This window comes from Schistocerca gregaria, chromosome 11 (assembly GCF_023897955.1).
Source record: "Schistocerca gregaria isolate iqSchGreg1 chromosome 11, iqSchGreg1.2, whole genome shotgun sequence".
Taxonomy (NCBI): domain Eukaryota; kingdom Metazoa; phylum Arthropoda; class Insecta; order Orthoptera; family Acrididae; genus Schistocerca; species Schistocerca gregaria.
In genome coordinates this window covers 70,585,408-70,609,830 of record NC_064930.1, presented here as the reverse complement: position 1 = coordinate 70,609,830, position 24,423 = coordinate 70,585,408, and the positions used below count along the sequence as shown (strand labels likewise).

At 46.6% G+C, this 24,423-nt stretch overlaps 1 protein-coding gene and 1 non-coding gene across 2 annotated transcripts in view; one reads left to right on the top strand and one right to left on the bottom strand.

Annotated features, from left to right (window-relative positions):
• Window positions 1-24,423, top strand: part of LOC126295216 (growth factor receptor-bound protein 14-like) — an 857,388-nt gene that overhangs the window by 776,093 nt on the left and 56,872 nt on the right. The gene's annotated exons all lie outside the window — the stretch shown is intronic.
• Window positions 11,938-12,012, bottom strand: Trnas-cga (transfer RNA serine (anticodon CGA)). The gene has a single exon. It is a non-coding gene; the product is annotated as a tRNA-Ser (tRNA).

Sequence of the window (24,423 nt, the reverse complement as noted above, 5' to 3'; positions counted from 1 at the left end):
TTTAAGGAAACAGGAAGTGTTCAGACACACGTGAAACGTCAACCACGACCTGCAACATGCACTATTGACCTCCCAGGCTGCACCGAGCCTCGTGATGCCAATAGATGTCGGCAAGGAATCAGTGTGGCATTCGCTTGTTCCCAAGTCTGGAGCGAGTAATCACGACCCCAGGGCCGCTGATCCGCGTCCGATGACGGCGTTCGGCTTAGGATGACATGGTGGTCGGTCGGTGTGTAATTATGCTGTTTAGGTTTGTTTATTGGTAACGCCACGTAGCGCTCTGTAAGAAAATCACTGGCTGTGCTGTGTGCAGCCTGTGGCTGGTTTGCACTGTTGGAATTTGCTATTGTAGTGTTGGGCAGATGGCTGTGGTCAGCGCGTAGCGTTGCGCAGTTGGAGGTGAGCCGCCAGCAGTGGTGGACGTGGGAAGAGAGATGGCAGAGTTTCGAAATTTGTAAGAATTGGTGTCACGAACTGATATATATATTATGACTATTAAGGTAAATACATTGTTTGTTCTGTATTAAAATCTTTCATTTGCTAACTATGCCTATCAGTAGTTAGTGACTTCCGTAGTTTGAATCTTTTAGTTAGCTGGCAGTAGTGGCGCTCGCTGTATTGCAGTAGTTCGAGTAACGAAGATTTTTGTGAGGTAAGTGATTTGTGAAACATATAGGTTAATGTTAGTCAGGGCCATTATCTTGTAGGGATTATTGAAAGTCAGATTGCGTTGCGCTAAAAACTATTGTGTGTCAGTTTAAGCACAGTAAGGTATAATTTTTCTAAGGGGATGTTTCATATGGCGACCCTGCCAGGATCCGGTGTCGCGAGGCCTCTTCGGAGAGAGGTTTACTGTTTAGTATGCTTAGAAATCGCCTGCAGTGGGTGCACACTATACTAGTCGGCAGATCGAGGATTTGGTCTCGGTATGATGACGTCACGCGCTGTGTGTGGGTTATCTGGCGTGCCCCGTAATCGAGGCGTAAGCGACGACACAATATTTGCATTCGGGAAATCTGCACCGGCCGCCCACGATAGTACGGGCTGCACTGGTTTTTTCCGCAATTACGGCGTTCCTTGTCGGCTCGTGGCCTTCCCAGATGCAGCACCGGACCGTGCGACTCTCTGATAGCGGGGGCGGCAGATAACAGCGCCGGACAGTCCCGTCTTATCGCTCACACCAAGGCGGGTGCCGGCCGTAGCGTTTACCTAGTCCACCCGTGCCATCACCTCTGGCAGTCGGACTCACCAGACGGTCACACTGAGGCGACGAAAGTAATACGATACCTCCTAATATCGTGACGCCAACGGCAGTGGTAATATCTGTTCCCGTCAGGTCACCGAAGTTAAGCGCTGTCGGGCTGGGCTAGCACTCGGATGGGTGACCATCCGGGTCTGCCGAGCGCTGTTGGCAAGCGGGGAACACTCAGCCCTTGTGAGGCATACTGAGGAGCTACTTGACTGAGACGTAGTGGCTCCGGTCCCGGAAACTGACAAACGGCCGGGAGAGCGGTGTGCTGACCACGTGACCCTCCATATCCGCATACAGTGACGCCTGTGGGCTAAGGAAGACACGGCGGCCGGTCGGTACCGTTAGGCCTTCATGGCCTGTTCGGGAGGAGCCTAGTATCGTGACGGACCTCCTTTTATCCCGCCAAGTGCAGTAAGTGGATGGGACTCAGCAAGTCGTTGGAATTCCCCTGCAGAAATACTGAACCATGCAGTCTCTATAGCCGTCCGTAACTGCGAAAGTAACCAAAGACTGGAAAGTTGCACAGGTCATACCAGTATTCAAGAAAGGTTGTTGTTGTTGGGTTGGGTTGTTTGGGGGAAGAGATCAGACTGAGAGGTCATCGGTCTCATCGGATTAGGGAAGGACGGGCAAGGAAGTCGGCAGTGCCCTTTCAGAGGAACCATCCCGGCATTTGCCTGGAGCGATTTTGGGAAATTATGGAAAACCTAAATCAGGATGGCCGGACGCGGGATTGAACCGTCGTCCTCCCGAATGCTAGTCCAGTTGTTGTTGTTATTGTTGTTGTTGTTATTGTTGTTGTTGTTGTGGTCTTCAGTCCTGAGACTGGTTTGATGCAGCTCTCCATGCTACTCTATCCTGTGCAAGCTCCTTCATCTCCCAGTACCTACTGCAACCTACATCCTTCTGAATCTGCTTAGTGTATTCATCTCTTGGTCTCCCTCTACGATTATTACCCTCCACACTGCCCTCCAGTACTAAATTGGTGATCACCTGATGCCACAGAACATGTCCCACCACCCGATCCCTTCTTCTAGTCAAGTTGTGCCAGAAACTCTTCTTCTCCCCAATTCTATTCAATACCTCCTCATTAGTTATGTCATATACCCATCTAATCTTCAGCATTCTTCTGTAGCACCACATTTCGCAAGCTGCGATTCTCTTCTTGTCTAAACTATTTATCGTCCATGTTTCACTTCCATACATGGCTACACTCCATACAAATACTTTCAGAAACGACTTCCTGACACTTAAATCTATACCCGTTGTTAATAGATTTCTCTTCTTCGGAAACGCTTTGAAGAAAGGTAGTAGGAGTTATCCACTAAATTACAGGCCCATATCGTTAACGTCGATATGTAGCGGGATTTTTTGAACATATATTGTGTACGAACATTTTGAATTACCTCGAAGAAAACTGTCTATTGACACACAGTCAACATGGTTTTAGAAAATATCGTTCCTGAGAAACACACAACTCGTTCTTTACTCACATGAAGTGTTGAGTGCTATTGACAAGAGATTTCAGATCGATTCCGTATTTCTGGATTTCCAGAAGGCTTTTGGCACTGTACCACACAAGAGGCTTGTAGTAGAATTACGTGCTTATGGAATATCGTCTCAGTTATGTGACTGCATTTGCGATTTTCTGCCAGAGAGATCACAGTTGGTAGTAATTGACGGAAAGTCATCGAGTAAATCAGAAGTGATTTGAGGCGTTCCCCGAGGTAGTGGTATAGGCCCACTGCTGTTGCTTATCTATATATACGATTTGGGAGACAATCTGAGCAGCCGTCTTCGGTTGTTTGCAGATGGCGCTGTCGTTCATCGACTAATGAAAAGTCGTCAGAAGATCAAAACAAACTACAACAGATTTAGAAAAGATAGCTGAATGGTGCGAAAAGTGGAAGTTTACCCTAAATAACGAAAAGTGTGAGGTCATCCACAAGCGCTAAAAGGAACTCGTTAAACTTCGGTTACACGATAAATCAGTCTAATCTAAGAGCCGCAAATTCACGTAAATACCAAGGTATTACAATTACGAACAAGTAAAATTCGAAAGAACATGTAAGAAAATGTTGTGGGGAAGGCTAACCAAAGGCTGAGTTTTATTGGCAGGACGCTTAGAAAATGTAGCAGACCTACTAAGGAGACTGCCTACACTAGGCTTGTCCGTCCTCTTTTAGAATACTGCTGCGCGGTGTGGGATCCTTACCAGATAGGACTGGCGGAGCACATCGAAAAAGTTCAAAGAAAGGCAGCACGTTTTGTATTATCGTGAAATATGGGAGAGAGTGTCACAGAAATGATACAGGATTAGGGCTGTACATCATTAATAGAAAGGTGTTTTTCGTTGCGACGGAATCTTCTCACGAAATTCCAATAACCAACTTTCTCCTCGGAATGCGAAAATATTTTGTTGACACCAACCTACATAGGGAGGAACGATGACGACGATAAAATAAGGGAAATCAGAGCTCTTACGGAAAGATATAGGCGTTCGCTACACAAGATTGAAATGATAGAGAATTTTGAAGGTGGTTCGATGAACCCTCAGCCAGGGAGTTGAATGTGATTTGCAGAGTATCCATGTGGATGCAGATGAAAGTGCTGCCGGTGCAGGATTTTACGCAGGAACACCCCTCGATTATGTCCGACAAAAGTTGGACCCTATTCATGTGGCCGATCAGGGTGGGACCTTTGTTTATGTGAACTTTTTTCTTTAGTTTTACGTGTAGAATGACAACATTAAAATGTTTGCATATCTTCCTGAATACCCTGTATTCCTACTGCACAGATAAACTTGACTCACTATAAGATTTACGGATTTCAGAAGCATGAATAAATGCTAGAATCTCACAGTCAACGGGGATGGATTACTGTGTGATAAAATTCATAAATTAATATACTATAACTCGTTCAGAAATCCGCTAAATAGGTTTACTGTTAGTTCAACTGCATCGTATACTGAAGTGCGATCCAAACTACTGGCCATTAAAATTGCTACACGACGAATATGACGTGCTATAGACGCGAAATTTAAGCGACAGGAAGAAGGTGCTGTGATATGCAAATGATCAGCTTTTCAGGGCATTCACACAAGGTTGGCGCCGGTGGCGACACCTACAACGTGCTGACACGAGGAAAGTTTCCAACCGATTTCTCATACACAAACAGCAGTTGACCGGCGTTGCCTGGTGAAACGTTGTTGTGATGCCCCGTGTAAGGAGGAGAAATGCGTACCATCACGTTTCCGACTTTGATAAAGGTCGGATTGTAGCCTATCGCGATTGTGGTTTATCGTATCGCGACATTGCTGCTCGCGTTGGTCGAGATCCAACGACTGTTAGCACAATATGGAATCGGTGGGTTCAGGAGGGTAATACGGAACGCCGTGCTGGATCCCAACGGCCTCGTATCACTAGCAGTCGAGATGACAGGCATCTTATCAGCACGGCTGTAACGGATCGTGCAGCCACGTCTCGATCCCTGAGTCAACAGATGGGGACGTTTGCAAGACAACAACCATCTGCACGAACAGTTCGACGACGTTTGCAGCAGCACGGAGTATCAGCTAGGAGATCACGGCTGCGGTTACCCTTGACGCTGCATCACAGGCAGGAGCGCCAGCGATGGTGTACTCGACGACGAACCTGTTTGCACGAATGGCAAAACGTCATTTATTCGTATGAATCCAGTTTCTGTTTACAGCACCATGATGGTCGCATCCGTGTTTGGGGACATTGCGGTGAACGCAAATTCGAAGCGCGTATTCGTCATCGCCATACTGGCGTATCACCCTGCGTGCTGGTATGGGGTGCCATCGGTTACACGTCGCGGTCACCTCTTGTTCGAATTGACGGCACTTTGAACAGTGGAAGTTACATTCCAGATGTGTTACGACCCGTGGCTCAACCCTTCATTCAATCCCTGCGAAACCCTACATTTCAGCAGGATAATGCACGACCGCATGTTGCAGGTCCTGTACGGGCCTTTCTGGATACAGCAAATGTTAGACTGCCTTCCTGGCCATCACATTCTCCAGATCTCTCACCAATTGAAAACGACCGGTCAACGGTTTCCGAGCAACTGGCTCGTCACAATACGCCAGTCACTACTCTCGATGAACTGTGGTATCGTGTTGAAGATGCATGGGCAGCTGTACCTGTAGACTCCATCCGAGCTCTGTTTGACTCAATGCCCTGTCGTATCTAGGCCGTTATTACGGCCAGAGGTGGTTGTTCTGGGTACTTGATTTTTCAGGATCTGTGCACCCAAATTGCGCGATAACGTAATCACATGTCAGTTCTAGTATAATATATTTGTCCAATGAATGCCCGTTTATCATCTGCATTTCGTCTTGGTGTAGCAATTCTAATGGCCAGTAGTGTAATTTCACTACTGTACAGTGAGTGATGTGCCATCTTCCAGCAGTATTTATGCCAAGCGATCGAGGATCGAACTCTGCCGCCGTGTGCTACCATCTGGTGGCAATGACGTGAAGTTCCAGTTGAGTGGCAACGGGAACCGGGCATGTTGCTCATCAAATCCCACGTATTTTAGTGGTCGGTAAGGCAATTACGTCACACGAGTTGCGCATGCGCAAAAGCCCCTTAAAACGTGCACAAGTGAAGGTGTGCTCGCGACCCTGATGCCAAGTTTTACGGAGCCTAGAGCAGCAGCAGCAGCAGCGCGGTAAATTTAAGTGTCGCGTCTTTCAGATTGCAGCATTAACAACGTTCAAAGAAAAACAGCCAGTAAATCGCCGGCAGTGGCTGTAGCACACATTCGGCGGCGCCGCTGCCTGTTAATTGCGGCTGTGACTCCACCGCTAGAGAGCGCCCGGTTGCTTGTATCCGCTCAAGCGCGGCGGACGCAGTCGCTAATGAGCGGACATCTATTATTCATTGGCCCGCTACCGGTCGATAAGTCAGCTGTTGCGCGGACACGCAAAATGGCCGCTTAGCATTACCGCTTCTTTCCGCGAATAGCACCGTCAACCGCGCCCAGCGCATTTCTTCACGCGGTGCACAGCCACGTTTCGGCTATTGCCGTCATCAGGACAAACTTAAAACATTTGCGGACTCATCCCTGTTCAATTTTTCTGTGCGTGTGAAATTTCGTTATTAGTTTTCCTGCAACAGTACGACGCACTTCTACATCTACATATACAGGGTGCGTCAAAAAAAATGTATACACACTTTGAACTGCCATAGACAATTTATTTCCCGTTCTACAAGGTTCAATATCTCTGAGAATGTTTCTTCAACAGGTGTCAGCAGCTAAGTGTCGATCCAGATCGAAGGTTAGAATTTTGTGAATGGGCTTTAGGAGATGGTGAGACGTCAACCGGGATTTATGGGTAGCATTGGATGAAGCCCATTTCAAACTCAATGTAACTGTCGATAGGCACAAATGTGTGTACTGGGCTGAAGATAATCCTCACATTACAGTTGGAAAGTCTGTGAATTCGCCTGGTGTAAATGTGTGGTGTGGTTTGTCTGCAAGGGAACTCATTGGGCGTTTCCGCTTTGAAGGTACTGTTACTGGAGAAACGTACCTAACAACGCTTGCTGACTACGTATTCCCGGCCATTCGTGCATTATACGGTAATGATGAGTGTTATTTCCAACGAGATGGCGCCCCACCGCACTATATAGAGACGTACGAGCATACCTGGATCACCATGTGCCAGGCCAGTGGTTAGGACCCAGGGGACTGATCGAGCTTCCTGCACGCTCTCCAGACCTCACGCCGCTGGATTTCTTCTTGAGGGGCGCAGTAAAAGATGGGGTGTACAAACGTAAACCACGTAACCCGGACACACTTTGGAATGAGATTCAGGCCGTGTGCGCAGAAATCTCATTGGACACTTTGGTACGATGTGCGGAACCAATGGCGACTCGTACTCAGACATGTATTGATGCTGAAGGCCACCAGTTTCAACATTTGCAAAGTACATTTATTTTTCCAATTGGACTTTTAGCTTTCCATATCCAGGAATTTAACATTGTAGAACGGGAAATAAATTTTCTGTGACGCTTCAAAGTGTGTGTATATATATATTTTTTGACGCACCCTGTATAGTCCGCTAGCCACTAAGCGGTGTGTGGCGGAGGGTACAATGAGCGCCAAGTCATATTCCCCCTCCCCCTCCCCCTCTGTTCCACAAGCGGATCGCACGAGGGAAAAACGACTGTCTGAACGCCTTAAAAAATGGGTCAAATGGCTCTGAGCACTATAAAACTTAGCTTAAGAGGTCATCAGTCCCCCTTCTGAGGTCATCAGTCCGTTAGAACTACTTAAACCTAACTAACCTAAGGACATCACGCACACCCATGCCCGAGGCAGGATTCGAACCTGCTACCGTAGCGGTCGCGCGGTTCCAGACTGTAGCGCCTAGAACCGCTCGGCCACCCCGGCCGGCCTGAACGCCGCAGTACGAGCTCTTATTTCCCTTACCTTTGATTGATGATCATTACGCGATTTGAAAGTTGCTGGTAACAACATATGCTCTACATCCTCGGCGAAGATTGGATTTCGGAATTTATTCACCAGCTCCTTCTATTTACGGCGTCTATCTCCAAGGGTGTCCCACTTCAAACTTTCTATGAGATTTGTAACGCTCTCGCGATGGCTAAATGTACCAATCACGAATCTTGCCGCTCTTCTTTGGACCTTCTCAATCTCTTGAATCAGACCCAACTAGTAAGGGTCCCATACAGACGAACAATACTCCAAGACTGGACGAACTAACGTATTGTAAGCTATTTACTTTTTTGAAGGATTCATCGCTTCAGTAGTCTACCAATAAACCACAATCTAGACTTCGCCATACCCATTACTTGTGTAATCTGATCTTTCCATTTGAGATCATTTCGAATAGTCGCACCCAGATACTTGACTGACGTTACCGCTTTCAAAGACCGGGCACTTACTTTGTACTCGTACATTTATGGGGATTTTCGCCTTGTTATACGCAGTAGGTTACACTTACTAATATTAAGAGATAACTGCCAGTCATTACACCACGCATTTATGTTCTGCAAATCCTCATTGATTGTGTACAGGTACAGCTGCCCATGCAGTTTCAACACGATACCACAGTTCATCGAGAGTAGTGACTGGCGTATTGTGGCGAGCCAGTTGCTCGGCCACCGTTGACCAGAAGTTTTCAGTTGGTGAGAGATCTGGAGAATGTGCTGGCCAGGGCAGCAGTCGAACATTTTCTGTATCCAGAGAGGCCCGTACAGGACCTGCAATGTGCGGTCGTGCATTATCCTGCTGAAATGTAGGGTTTCGTAAGGACTGAATGAAGGGTAGAGCCACGGGTCGTAACACATCTGAAATGTAACGTCCTCTGTTAGAAGTAGCGTCAATGGGAACAAGAAATGATCGAGACGTGTAACCAGAGGCACCCCATACCATCACGCCGGGTGGTACGCCAGTATAGCGATGACGAATACACGGTTCCAATGTGCGTTCACCGCCATGTCGCCAGACACGGATGCGACCATCACGATGCTGTAAACAGAACCTGGATTCATACGAAAAAATGACGTTTTGCCATTCGTGCACCCAGGTTCGTCGAGTACACCATCGCAGACGCTCCTGTCTGTGATGCAGCGTCAAGGGTAACTGCAGCCACGGTCACCGAGCTGATAGTCTGTGCTGCTGCAAACGTCGTCGAACTGTTCGTGCAGATGGTTGTTGTCTTGCAAACGTATCCATCTGTCGACTGAGGGATCGAGACGTGGCTGCACGATCCGTTACAGCCGTGCGGATAAGATGCCTGTCATCTCGCGTGCCAGTGATACGAGGCCGTTGGGATCCAGCACGGCGTTCCGTATTACCCTCCTGAACCTATCGATTCCATATCCTGCTAACAGTCACTGGATCTCGACCATCGCGAGCAGCAATGTCGCCATACGATAAACCGCAATCGCGACAGGCTACAATCCGACCTTTATCTAAATCGGAAACGTGATGGTACACATTTCTTCTCCCTACACGAGGCACCACAACAACGTATCACCAGGTAACGCCGGTCAACTGCTGTTTGTGTATGAGAAATCGGTTGTAAACTTTTCTCTTGTCAGCACGTTGTAGGTGTCGCCACCGGAGCCATCCTTGTTCCAAAAAAAATGGTTCAAATGGCTCTCAGCACTATGGGACTCAACTTCTGAGGTTATTAGTCCCCTAGAACTTAGAACTAGTTAAACCTAACTAACCTAAAGACAGCACACGCATCCATGCCCGAGGCAGGATTCGAACCTGCGACCGCAGCAGTCTTGCGGTTCCAGACTGCAGCGCCTAGAACCGCGCGGCCACTTAGGCCGGCGCCAACCTTGTTGAATTCTCTGAAAAGCTAATCATTTGCACATCACAGCATCTTCTTCCTGTAGGTTAAATTTCGCATCTGTAGCGCGTCCGTGGTGTAGCAATTTTAATGGCCAGTGCGTCTGACCTGATTACAATGTTGTCGGTGGTGTCTCCTTCTTTCCGAAAGCCAAACCGACTGCCGTCTAACGGATCGTCCATTTTTCCCCATTGTTCTGTGCATTATTGCTATTCGTTTTAGAGGAGGCCAATGAAATTCGATGAAATTAGGCGCTTCACCGTATCGCAAGTTAAGTGCGGTGCTAGGTGCGTGCCTGCAGAGAGGCGAGAAACCTTCTGCTGGCGGAGAGAGAGAGAGAGAGAGAGAAGGAGATGGCAGTGCGTAGGCTGCGTGTGGTGCGTGGCGTTGCGTGCCGGGCTGCGGTCGGCTTATCTGCGTGCGCCGGGAAACTGCACGCAACTTCCGCCGGATGTGCCACTTGCCCGAATACCGCCTTCCCGGCGTACGAACTAGCTTCGGCTTTCATCTGGCTGTGTCGCGATCGGCTCTCCAGAATACACTGGGCTGCATAACTTAGGGACGAAAGTAACTTTCGCACCAAGCTCCACTGCCAAGTGTTATAGATCCGTGAAACCTTATTCGTACATACAGTGAAGCTCCAAAGAGACTGGTGTAAGCATGCTTATTCAGATACAGAGCTATGTAAACAAGCAGCGCCTATAGAACACAAGTGTCTGGCGCAGCTGTTAATCGGTTACTGCTGATACAATCTCAAGTTATCAAGATTTAACTCTTTGAGGGGCACCTAAACGCCACTAAAATTTACCCTACTGGGGCAAGAAAAATTATTTGCAAATTTCATATTTCTTTTACTTGTAACACGTTTGTCTTATTGTCTTGCGCTGTTTTATACACTGAGTTTGTAAAAATTCACTTAAACAACAACAAAACATTAAATGTGTTCACTACAGGTAACCACCATCCCATTACACTATACAAATTCAATATTTGGTGGTTGAACTTTCATTCAGGAGATACCAAGAAAATTAAAAACTTGTTATTTCAGTTCTTGCCTGCTCTCAGACACAAAGGTACTTTGCACACTAAACAGATCCACACATGTTCGCACTGGATTTTTCTTTGAACTGCAACACGCCCGGCTTCCCGGGTTCGATTCCCGGCGGGGTCAGGGGTTTTCTCTGCCTCGTGATGACTGGGTGTTGTGTGATGTCCTTAGGTTAGTTAGGTTTAAGTAGTTCTAAGTTCTAGAGGACTGATGACCATAGATGTTAAGTCCCATAGTGTTCAGAGCCATTTGAACCTTTTGAACTCCAAACTGCGCATCTTCTAGATGATGAGTGATTTGGTTGTTGTTTACTGCTTTCGTGGCTAATACTTTCGTCTACGTATGGATTGTGTGATTCGGTCTGGGTTGCTATACCACTATGGGATACAGAGTCAAAATTAGCTGCCACTGAAACTATTTTTGGAGCCGACAAGATTTTGTACCCTCTCGACGGATGTCTTCATTGGAGAACTGCCCCATTTCGATTTCTTTGTGCACAATGAACACGTTTGTCACACTGCAGTCTAAAAAGTGAAGAAACAATCTCACCCACCATTTCTTGCTTTTTCTGTCAATAGCATAGTCTGACTTTAGGCGATCAAAATGATCCACATAGTTCATACTGGAATTGTAGTCAAATGGTTCAAATGGCTCTGAGCACTATGGGACATAACATCTATGGTCATCAGTCCCCTAGAAATTAGAACTACTTAAACCTAACCAACCTAAGGACAGTACACAACACCCAGTCATCACGAGGCAGAGAAAATCCTTGACTCCGCCGGGAATCGAACCTGGGAACCCGGGCGTGAGAATTGTAGTCTTTCATTGCAATTGGACAAGTGATATTGGTTATTGATCCATATTTCATTTTTCGAGTTACTGTGGACACATCTTATGGTGAATGACATGTTGAAATCAAGCTGACTGCCCTGTTATCTTTCCATCTATAGATTACTATGCCATCATTGCTTATTTTGTAATCGAATTCCCCTCTTCCCAGGTCCTCTTTTCCTCCTTGAGTTTTGGTATGTTTTTCCTTCTTGGATTTATTGTTCCTCAAGCGTACACACCATTGGATTTTAGGTTCTTTGAATAGGTCATATGATGTAAAATAATTGTCTATGAAAATAATATGATTCTTTCCATGAAGCCACCTAGTTAAATTTAGAACCACACGACTGCACACAAGACTAACTCGCACAGCTTGTCGTGAATGTGGGGTCATTTGCGTGACTGTCAACACTGCTGTGAAACTTCCTGGCAGATTAAAACTGTGTGCCCGACCGAGACTCGAACTCGGGACCTTTGCCTTTCGCGGGCAAGTGCTCTACCAACTGAGCCACCGAAGCACGACTCACGCCCGGTACTCACAGCTTTACTTCTGCCAGTATCCGTCTCCTACCTTCCAAGTTTAATCTGCCCGCGAAAGGCAAAGGTCCCGAGTTCGAGTCTCGGTCGGGCACACAGTTTTAATCTGCCAGGAAGTTTCATATCAGCGCACACTCCGCTGCAGAGTGAAAATCTCATTCTGAACACTGCTGTCACTAGAAGATATTTCTTCAAATAAAATTCGGTGACATTCGTCCTCAGTTATTCCTTTTCGGCTAGACATTTTCGATGGAGACGAAGAAAATATACTGGGTGGAGCAGAAGGGCTTTGGTTAGCAGCACCAACCACACAGAAATTTGTCTGTTTCAATTTAAAGTTACATTAAGCGTAGACTTATATGTGATCAACACATAATCAATTACTTACCAAAAATAGTCGCATAAAGAAGAGCTACACAGAATACTGCACGCCGCTTCCAAGAACAGTGTTAACAATGAAGAAGTATCTAGTATTGTTCTGAATACGTGGCAAAAATTCGCGCAAAAAGACCTCCACTGCCATCTAGCGGTATTTTGGGCAACAATTCGGTGGTTGGCAGATAGACTACTGGCCCCTGAGCGGTAAAGGGAGAGAATATGATGTGGTTAGCCGCAGTGACCAGCGCCCATTGAAACCGTCTACGTATGTGGTTAGTTACAGTTTTGCCTGCCCTTCAAAGAGTTAAGTGAGTTTGAACGTGGCGTTATAGTCGGTGCACGAGCGATGGGACCAGCATCTCTGAGGTAGCGATGGCCGTCCGTTGTGGCCGAGCGGTTCTAGACGCTTCAGTCTCGATCCGCGCGACCGCTACGGTCGCAGGTTCGAATCCTGTCTCGGGCATGGATGTGTGTGACGTCTTTAGGTTAGTTAGGGTTTAAGTAGTTCTATGCTAAAGACATCACACACGTCCATGCCCAAAGCAGGATTCGAACCGCGGTTCAGGACTGAAGTGCCTAGAACCTCTCGGCCACAACGGCCGGCGATTTTTAAATAATGAAAAGAACATTATATATATAAAGATTTTTCCGAGGTTACAGCGAGTTGAATGCTTAACATTTGTTAAAATGGTTCCATACAATTTGCTACTACCTACTTGATGAGATTATAATTTATTTAATGCAAATCTATCTATCTATGTATCGCTTGAGTCTTGTCCCGCAGTTACGCAGGATCAGCCATCGTTAATCGGATTTGGCATGTTAATCGGATTTGGCATGTTAATGGTTAAGGGGTGGCCGGATGCCCTTCCTGCCGCCACCCCGTTTCCCCCACCCCACCCCCCACCCCCCCACCCCCACCCCTGGGAAGGAATTAGTGTACCCCAGCTGTCTGCGTCGAGTGTAATCCATGGAATACTGCGAATGTGTGCAGATGTCTGCGAGCCGTGTAACTGAGGCGGAACGTGGGGACCAGCCCGGTATTCACATAGCGGGGTGTGGAAAACCGCCTAAAAACTGCAACCAGGCTGGCTGGCACACCGGCCGGCGCGCCTTACCCGAGTCCAGGAAGCAGCCAGCGCGTTAGCGCTCTGGCTACCCTGGCGGGTTAATGTAAATAATGCAAATATCAAAGAAAAATAAAACAAAGAAAGGTAACACAATGAGCGTGGCTAAGAATAATTTGTAATATATAGAGGGAAGTGATATGCTGTATTTGGATGAGTAGTACAGTCGAAATAGCATGTTGGTTAGTAATGGCCTATTTCTATCTACTCGTATTTCAGATGAGAAGGTCTCGGTACAACCTCGTGCATTTTCTCATCTGAAATGCTTTGCGCAAATGTGTGTAAGCAATAACGGCCTGATGATCGAACATCAAGGAGACGGACTATCTCTGACGTGAAATGAACTTATGTTTCCGTGTAGACGGAAGGCAACAGTGCTAAGTAGCCAGCCAGCCAGCCATGCGTTGCGTCAGCCGTCTCGAAGACACACACGTGCCGAATGAGAGCTTCCCCCGTATGTTGGGAAACTCTGTCGACGCCTTGTGTCGCTTAGAGGTGTCATTATTTGTGCAAAAAGAAATCAGGCAGCGACTTGTCTGCGGAGCATTAGTTCGACTCTGTTTTCGCGAACGAAATGTGCAGTAACGTCTGCCACGTGTTTTGCTCGTTACCTCGCAACACAGCGGCGGTGAACTTGGGAAATACTGCAGTTCCGAAGCACGTGTAAGACAGCGATTAAAGTGCGATAGTACTTGTATTTCGTTTTACGTGGTAACGGAAGCCACGGTCCAGTCACGTGCGGTCACAAGGATACTTTTTATGCTGTGTTACAAGCGCACAGACTTGAGCGATAATGCGCGACAACAGCTATACCGGCGCATTTGACTTGGACAGCACGGCCAACAACCTGCTCCGAACATGCAGTGATTTGAACGCTGCAGTTCAGACGAGCAGAGAAACAATATAGCTTCGAATGTCTTTTAATTTTTAAAGAGAATGAAATAATATTGGGCAAAACTCCAGCACTGCCGCACGCGTCCTAGGTGAGCAGGCGGAAAGCATAAAATTCTCTCGTCTCCACCTAACATAGTATTCTAAAGTGCGCGTCATTGATGATGGCGGCCGAGTTTAGGTCCGTTCTGCGCATGTGACGTCACAAAACACAGTCAGCCAATGAACAGAGAACGACGTCGCCAGAGCTCCACTGCAGAGCAGAGCACGGACGAGTGTCTTCAGTTTTAGAAACGTTCAGTCATAAATAAAGTAATTGAACAAAAGTAATGTCTTGATAGCAGACTTTCTTTTATAGAAAGTTTGGAAAAAGCGTTCTTTATACCAGTTCCTTCATATTCTATTAATTAATTAAACCAAACAAGCAATAAGCCTCGTAATTCAGGCGATAGCAAGGGAAGGAGTTTGTATCATTCTCACAAACCGCTTTTTCGCAATAAAGAACAGCGGTAATTGTTTACTTCCTATTGTACTTCGACGAAACGTGAGTAATTTATGGTCATACCAACAGCGTTTGTCGGTATTTTGGGTGAGATTTTAAAGTTCTCCGTGAATTACATTAAATTACGAGCTGCATTAGCGTTATGGTTAAAGTGAATGGCGGCTAAGCGAAAGGTTCTGAGTTCAAACTTTGTTCGGTGCCTAATATTTTCTTTATTTAAAAACAATCAATTTTATTCGTTTGAATGTAATTTTTTTGAAATTTCTAGTGGCAACTAAAATCGACCATACGCAAAGTATACTCTATGGACTTTTACCTCTGCAAACTCTTCAAAATTTCGTGCAATGGTTTACTACATCTAATGCTGCACGATAACTGCGCTGAACATCGAAACAAAATTAAGATTTTATGGGGGGGGGGGGGGGGGGAAGGTATCAGTCAAGAAGATGTGTAAAAATCAAATTTTTGGGCCAAATAGTTTTTGTGAAATCGAATGATAAAGTGTGTCAAAGCAGTCGAAACACCGTGTGTCTGCACAGGCGAGCAGTGCAGTCATGACAAAATCGCGCTCATCGCGGAATGCGGGGAAAACGTCTCTGAAGCAGCGAAAGGGTTAACGCGGCCGTGGTGGCTTTACTTTCATAAACTTCGCGCTCCACCCTAAACGTAAGTTTGGCAACTATACTGTACTATGGCGCTGCTTCTCTCGGCGCGTGCAACTGGCAACGCAGCAATCTACCGCGTCTGGGCGGGTATACGCGAACCGCCAAGATAAAAGAATAGAACTATAATTACCAAAAAGAGTGATGAAAATTCCTAACTCAAAGATTGTAATTTTTCTGAGCGAGCCATGTGTAATGCAAAAGCGTACAGCAGGGATTTCACCGCACTGTTGAATACTGAAGCCACTGAGAGTAATCCCTTAGCTCCTTCCTTATCCGAATCCGAGAAATACATTTCAGTTCCGGAACTGTCATATGCTACGCCGATAACGAGTCGATCGACAACAGAATACACGAAGTCACCTAGGATCCACATTTTCTCCTCCTCTTTTATGACGTGCCGGTCTATATCCCGCCAGCGTTCGGCTGTCACGTGTGAAAAAGCTGCTTGCGTTAGTTCCGGTACGTCTGACAGCGTAACAGTCTCGTTACTTCTCGCGAAAAATCCCTTAAATTGGCTCCAGGTCAGTTCTGTTGGGTGCATATTGTAATGGAACCGCTCGATGCTGTGAAAATGGTTGTTCTTCGTGGTTCTACGGCACTGATCACTCTGGATTGCGTGAGACTACACGTGTGGTATAAAACAGTGGACACTGAGTAAAGAGTGTTTGGTTTTTCACTTTTGCCCTAAAAAGTAAAATTGTTACGTTTCTGAATTCAAGCAACTTAATGTAACAATCTTTCGTAAAACATCGGGTAACTAAGAATTTATATTTGAAATGATAATAGGAATTTTTAGTGCAGCATTTAATTTGAAACGAGAAGACGTGAATTATTCATAAAAATAATGAACTTTAGAATTACTAGATGGATGTATTTCAAACTGAACGAAAAAAAAAAAAATAGCTGTGGGAGATTCGAACCGGCGAATCATAAACTGCTGTTCGTTATTAATCAAGTATGCTACGGGTTCCGCTAAACATCCATTACGTAATTCTCTCTCAACTGTATCATGTACAGTGTCTTGGAAAACTTGGAAGCCGATTTTTTTCTGTAAACTTATGAAAAAATTGAAGACCAACCCATTTCTTGGCACATTTTAACCGTGTTCCACACGCGTGTTTCTCTACGGAGCAAGAAGCAGCTTCAGCCATTTTCACACTGCGTACTAAAAGCCCGACAATCAGAGCCCAACAATGGAGACTGTACACGATTTTTGAAATAAAAGCTACTTAGCTAAAGCGTGATTAAGAAAAACGTCGATGGCTGTTAATACATTAGGATATCTTAATGTTTCACGTTACGTTACTTCGTAAAAGGATATCTAATGCATAAGTAGGATCTACTTCTAAGAGCGTAACAACACCAGTGTACTTGTGCTAGGCTTTTGACCAATCATTGCGTTTGTGTTTGTTCACATCACCTTTATTCTTATGATGAACATAGTCGAGAGGCGTTATGTTGGCAGATAATGTAGTAGTTCATGTTATGAAACTTCATGGCAGATTAAAACTGTGTGCCCGACCGAGACTCGATCTCGGGAAGGTAGGAGACGAGATACTGGCAGAAGTGAAGCTGTAAGTATCGGGTGTTTGAGTGGTGCTTCGGTAGCTCGGATGGTAGAGCACTTGCCCGCGAAAGGCAAAGGTCCCGAGTTCGAGTCTCGGTCGGGCACACAGTTTTAATCTGCCAGGAAGTTTCATATGAGCGCACACTACGCTGCAGAGTGAAAATCTCAGTCTGGAGTTCATGTTGTATTCACACATGTCACCACCTGCCCTCTTTGGAATTGGAATTATTGTATTCTACCTGTAGTTTAGGGTGTTTCCCGCGTCTCACATGCCTTGCACGACAGACTCCATGATTTTGCCGTGGCTGGCTCTTCCAGGGATAACACTTCTGAGAAAACCTCGTCTATTCTGGCGATCTGGTTTCAACTTCTCTTCCTTTTTTGTAGTATTCCCTTCTACTAGTTTTACGTTGTATGGCTATTGTGTACACAGACCAAAACATTACAACTTCTGCTACCCGCGGGGACTGAATGACTGGGAAAGACGTTGTACACGAGGAAAGAGGATTCCTGAGTGTACCTAAACATGGGTTTCCAAAATTCGTTCAGCCAAGAAGACGAAGTGAATATTCCATAATTTGAATCAAGAGCAGCTGCGAACATGAGTACCTTAGAAGTAGGTGTCATTTGATCCAATATAAATGGTCTTGAAGCCTGCGACTCTGAAAACAATAGGTTTGTTTATAAATAATGGGGTACCCCAGAGCCACAATGCGATACGTAAATTGCTCTTCCAGCACACATAGATGGGGTCGAGCTCTGTCTTGTGTGAACCTCATCTTGCCGAAATCAGGGTTATTGTCGATAATGGAGATGAAATCGTCTTCCAAAACCTTCACGTTCCGGTCACGATTTATCGTACCATTGAGAATATCGAACCGATTATTCCGTGACTGGACACTGCACAGCACACAGTCAGCCGCTGTGGGTGAAGAGACTTCTCGATCGCGATATACGGATTCTCAGTCCTCCAAAGGCGTCAGTTTTGCTTACTGACGAACCCATCCAAATGAAAGTGCGCTTCGTCGCTCAACCGAACAATGCATGCGCATACTACACTACTGGCCATTAAAATTGCTACACCAAGAAGAAATGCAGATGATAAACGGGTATGCATTATTCTAGAACTGACATGTGATTACATTTTCAAGCAATTTGAGTGCATAGATCCTGAGAAATCAGTACCCAGAACAACCACCTCTGGCCGTAATAACGGCCTTGATACGCCTGAGCATGGGGTCAAACAGAGCTCGGATGGCGTGTACAGGTACAGCTGACTATGCAGCTTCAACACATCAACACCATTGACCAGACATTTACAATTGATGAGAGATCTGGAATGTGTGCTGGCCAGGGCAGCAGTCGAACATTTTCTGTGTCCAGAAAAGCCCATACAGAACCTGCAACATGCGGCCGTGCATTGTCCTGCTGAAATGTAAGGTCTCGCAGGGATCGAATGAAGGGTAGAGCCACGGGTTGTAACACATCTGAAATGTAACGCCCTTGTTCCAAGTGCCGTCAATGCGAATAACAGGTGACCGAGACGTGTAACCAATGGCACTCCATACCATCACGCCGGGTGGATACGCCAGTATGGCGATGGCGAATACACGCTTCCAATGTGCGTTCACCGCGATGTCGCCAAACACCAATGCGAACATCGTGATGCTACGAACAGAACCTGGATTCAAAAAAATGACGTTTTGCCATTCGTGCACCCAGGTTCGTGGTCGAGTACACCGTCTGTGATGCAGCGTCAAGGGTAACCGCAGCCACGGTCTCCGAGCTGATAGTCCGTGCTGCTGCAAACGTCGTCGAACTGTTCGTGCAGATGGTTGTTGTCTCGCAAACGTCCCCAACTGTTGACTCGGGGATCGAGACGTGGCTGCACGATCCGTTACAGCCGTGCGGATAAGATGGCTGTCATTTCGACTGCTAGTGATACGAGGCCGTTGGGATCCAGCACGGCGTTCCGTATTACCCTCCTGAACCCACCGATTCCATATTCTGCTAACAGTCATTGGATCTCGACCAACGCGAGCAGCAATGTCGTGATACGATAAACCGCAATCGCGATAGGCTACAGTCCGACCTTTATCAAACTCGGAAACGTGATGGTACGCATTTCTCCTCCTTACACGAGGCATCACAACAACGTTTCACTAGGCAACGCCGGTCGACTGCTGTTTGTGGGTGAGAAACCAGGTGGAAACTTTCCTCATGTCAGCACGTTGTAGGTGTCGCCACCGGCGCCAACCTTGTGTGAATGCTCTGAAAAGCTAATCACTTGCATATCACAGCATCTTCCTGTCTGTTAAATTTCGCGTCTGTAGCACATCTTCGTGGTGTAGCAATTTTAATGGCCAGTAGTGTATAACGTAGAAGAGTGCGATTTTGGCACAGTCGGTGTGGTGGACTGCATGTAGATTTCGGAGTTGGTTGCTGTGAGCAGACGGACTGGCGGTGTAAATGGGTGTAGTGGCCGCGTTTGCGGTCGCGGGGTCATCAGCCGGAGTCATTAATCATCGTGGCGCGGCCGCACCCAGCTGCCAACTGCCGGCTCCGCAGAGTCACTCACCTCCGAGCATCAAAGCGACGCCCACTGAAGCCTTAGGCCCGAGCCCAAAAGGCAGGCGACCTACGAGGTCACTTAAAAAAAATAAAATATCCGGGACGTTCATGACGTCACGTCAGTGGTGTGTCGGAAAGCGGTTGGCACCCCTGCACACGCCTGAGTTTAAACTGCAACGGCCGGAAGTTTCCCCACCATGACTTACGGTTGCACACAGTGGGGAACAGCTAGCAAAACCAAAAGGTATGAATTGCAGACAATGCAGAACAAAGTCGTTCGATGGATCATAGACGCTCCCCTATGGACCAAAACTACAACCCTCAATTCTACACAGAGTACGCCAAAGAACTTGCCCCCCTACTAACAGCCGTGTACCGCAAGTAGAGGAACGGAAGGTTCCAAATGATTGGAAAAGAGCACAGGTAGTCCCTGTCTTCAAGATGGGTCGTCGAGCAGATGCGGAAAACTATAGACCTATATCTCTGACGTCGATCTGTTGTACAATTTTAGAATATGTTTTTTGCTCGAGTATCATGTCGTTTTTGGAAACCCGGAATCTACTCTGTAGGTATCAGCATGGATTCCGGAAACAGCGATCGTCTGAGACCCAACTCGCTTTATTTGTTCATGAGACCCAGAAAATATTAGATACAGGCTCCCACGTAGATGGCATTTTCCTTGACTTCCGGAAGGCGTTCGATACAAATCCGCACTGTCGCCTGATAAACAAAGTAAGAGCCTACGGAATATCAGACCAGCTGTGTGGCTGGATTGAAGAGTTTTTAGCAAACAGAACACCGCGTGTTGTTAACAATGGAGAGACGTCTACAGACGTTAAAGTAAACTCTGGTGTGCCACAGCGGAGTGTTATGGGACCACTGCTTTTCACAATATATATAAATGACCTAGTAGATAGTGTAGAGTCCCGTGCGGCTTTTCGCGGATGGTGCTGTAGTATACAGAGAAGTTGCAGTATTAGAATATTGCAGCGAAATGCAGGAAGATCTGCAGCGGATAGGCACTTGGTGCAGGGAGTGGCAACTGACCCTTAACACAGACAAATCTGATGTATTGCGAAAACATAGAAAGAAGGATCCTTTATTGTATGATTATATGATAGCGGAACAAACACTGGTAGCAGTTACTTCTGTAAAATATGCATGCGGAACGATTTGAAGTGGAATGATCGTATAACATTAATTGTTGGTAAGGCGGGTGCCAGGTTGAGATTCATTGGGAGAGTCCTTAGAAAATGTAGTCCATCAACAAAGTAGGTGGCTTACAAAACACTCGTTCGACCTATACTTGAGTATTGCTCATCAGTGTGGGATCCGTACCAGATCGGGTTGACGGAGGAGACAGAGAAGATCCAAAGAAGAGCGGCGCGTTTCGTCACAGTGTTATTTGGTAACCGTGATAGCGTTACGGAGATGTTTAGCAAACTCAAGTGGCAGACTCTGCAAGAGAGGCGCTCTGCATCGCGGTGTAGCTTGCTGTCCAGGTTTCGCGAGAGTACGTTTCTGGATGAGGTATCGAATATACTGCTTCCCCCTACTTATACCTCCCGAGGAGACCACGAATGAAAAAATAAGAGATACTGGAGCGCGCACGGAAGCTTTCCGGCAGTCGTTCTTCCCGCGAACCATACGTGACTGGAACAGGAAAGGGAGGTAATGACAGTGGCACCTAAAGTGCCCTCCGCCACACACCGTTGGTATATATGTAGATGCCCTGAGATGGACAGTGTCGAAATAACAATAAGAAAGCTAGCCACAACTGTCTACAAAATGCTAGATGTATATAGAGACAACAGCAGGCATCTACAAAACATCGGAACAATTCAACCAAGAACATGGCACAAACAAACAGTTCCACGTACATCATAAAGCCAGCAATCTAGATTCGTACTCCCCAGCAGAAGAAACCTCACTCCCTTAGAAAATCACCATCTAGGATAGGCTAAGTACTACCCCATACTAGATCAGTAGGATGTAAAATAAACTCATGGTGATAAACCAATTAGAATAGACATCTTCAACTTTTGTAATCCTGTCTTCCTCACACCAAAGTACACACATACATACATAAACACACACATACACATAAGCAGAGCCAATATAGAACAAAGTCGTTCGATGGATCGTAGACGCTCCCCTATGGACCAAAACTACAACCTTCCATGAAGCCCTGGAGATGGATATATATCAAAACACACACACACACACACGCGCGCGCGCTAACGCACACACAAATGCATACACGGACAGATCACAGATACTTCAGTAATTACACTCGAAAGTTTTGCAATAACATTCGATCTTTGCCAAAAACGTTTGGTAGTCGGCAACAGAAACCAAAACATTCCATTGAAACAAGCGTTCAGTTCATAGTGCTGTGGAATGTGAAAAAAAAGCGCAAAGAAGAAGAACAACACCAAAAATGCAACAGGAGCGTAATATGTAAGAAATTGTCCACGTAATCTGTAAGTACAGTTCAAAAAATTACTACTTAATAGGAAACGCCAAGCACCAGAACTGTTTATAACCTATAGGTACAGTGACAAAAATGTAAATTAAATAGCAAACATATGTACATATTGTTTCAAATGGCTTTGAGCAGTATGCGACTTAACATCTATGGTCATCAGTGCCTTCGAACTTACAACTACTTAAACCTAACTGACCTAAGGAAATCACAAAACACCCATATGTACATATTCCAGGCCACTGATGATGCCTTACAGAAAATAAAGGCGAAACGCGTATGGCACTAAAATTGTGTTTTATTTAGTTGCTGTCAGACGGTCCATAAGTAAAAATTGTCAATTAGAATAGGCTTGCTAAAAACCATATCAGATCAATAAGATGTAGGACAAATTCATGGCATAGCGAAAAACCAGTTAGAATAGGCTAACCAAAACCCATATTAGATCAGTGAGATGTAGGACAAATTTTATGGTGTGCCAAGTAGAATTCGCTATCCAAAAACCGTGTTAGATCAGTAAGATGTAGGATAAATTCATGGTGTGCAGTCAAGTAAAATAGGCTATCCACAAACATAGAAGTTTACGACCTTAACAAACCAGACAGGAATATTGAGCTAGTGACAACAACGCTAGAAAACGCATAAAGGAAAAAAACGAAAGCGTCAACCCAATGAGGCACAGAATCCCACCCATGGCGGCGGATTGCCGAACTTCTAGGTTCGAAAATTCACTATCCGGTCCCCAAAAGTTTGAATAAACGGTGCCACCACAGTCAAACTAAAACACCACACCAAAACGCGTCAAACCAACGAAGCTGGTTGGGCTGATCTTCAACAATGTTACACACAGAAAAAGTTTCATTGTCATATGTCTCTCAGTTATTGTTCAGTGCTGTATTGAGTAGAGCGTTGTGTCGTACATTTTGCGAATTTCGAGATAGCAGAGATGCAGGAGCAACGCGTGTGCATTAAATTTTCCGTGAAACCCGAGAAAACCTTCAGATGCACACCAAATGATACAGGAAGCCTACGGTGATGAGTGCTTAAGCCGTACTCTGTGTTACGAATGGTCCACACGGCTTACAAAATGGCCGGACGGAAGTTAAAGATGACCCTCGGTCAGCCGGCCGCTGTGGCCGAGCGGTACTTGGCGCTTCAGTCCGGAACCGCGCTGCTGCTACGGTCGCAGGTTCGAATCCTGCCTCGGGCATGGACGTGTGTGGTGTAATTAGGTTTAAGTAGTTCTAAGTTCTAGGGGACTGATGACCTCAGACGTTGTCCCATATGCTCAGAGCCATTTGAACCATTTTGAAAATACTACTAGAGCCGTCCTCAGGCGCGGCGAGGCAACTGACGTCCACGGGGAGCTGTACGAATTTCTTGACGTCACTTCCTTTTACACTCCTGGAAATGGAAAAAAGAACACATTGACACCGGTGTGTCAGACCCACCATACTTGCTCCGGACACTGCGAGAGGGCTGTACAAGGAATGATCACACGCACGGCACAGCGGACACACCAGGAACCGCGGTGTTGGCCGTCGAATGGCGCTAGCTGCGCAGCATTTGTGCACCGCCGCCGTCAGTGTCAGCCAGTTTGCCGTGGCATACGGAGCTCCACCGCAGTCTTTAACACTGGTAGCATGCCGCGACAGCGTGGACGTGAACCGTATGTGCAGTTGACGGACTTTGAGCGAGGGCGTATAGTGGGAATGCGGGAGGCCGGGTGGACGTACCGCCGAATTGCTCAACACGTGGGGCGTGAGGTCTCCACAGTACATCGATGTTGTCGCCAGTGGTCGGCGGAAGGTGCACGTGCCCGTCGACCTGGGACCGGACCGCATCGACGCACGGATGCACGCCAAGACCGTAGGATCCTACGCAGTGCCGTAGGGGACCGCACCGCCACTTCCCAGCAAATTAGGGACACTGTTGCTCCTGGGGTATCGGCGAGGACCATTCGCAACCGTCTCCATGAAGCTGGGCTACGGTCCCGCACACCGTTAGGCCGTCTTCCGCTCACGCACCAACATCGTGCAGCCCGCCTCCAGTGGTGTCGCGACAGGCGTGAATGGAGGGACGAATGGAGACGTGTCGTCTTCAGCGATGAGAGTCGCTTCTGCCTTGGTGCCAATGATGGTCGTATGCGTGTTTGGCGCCGTGCAGGTGAGCGCCACAATCAGGACTGCATACGACCGAGGCACACA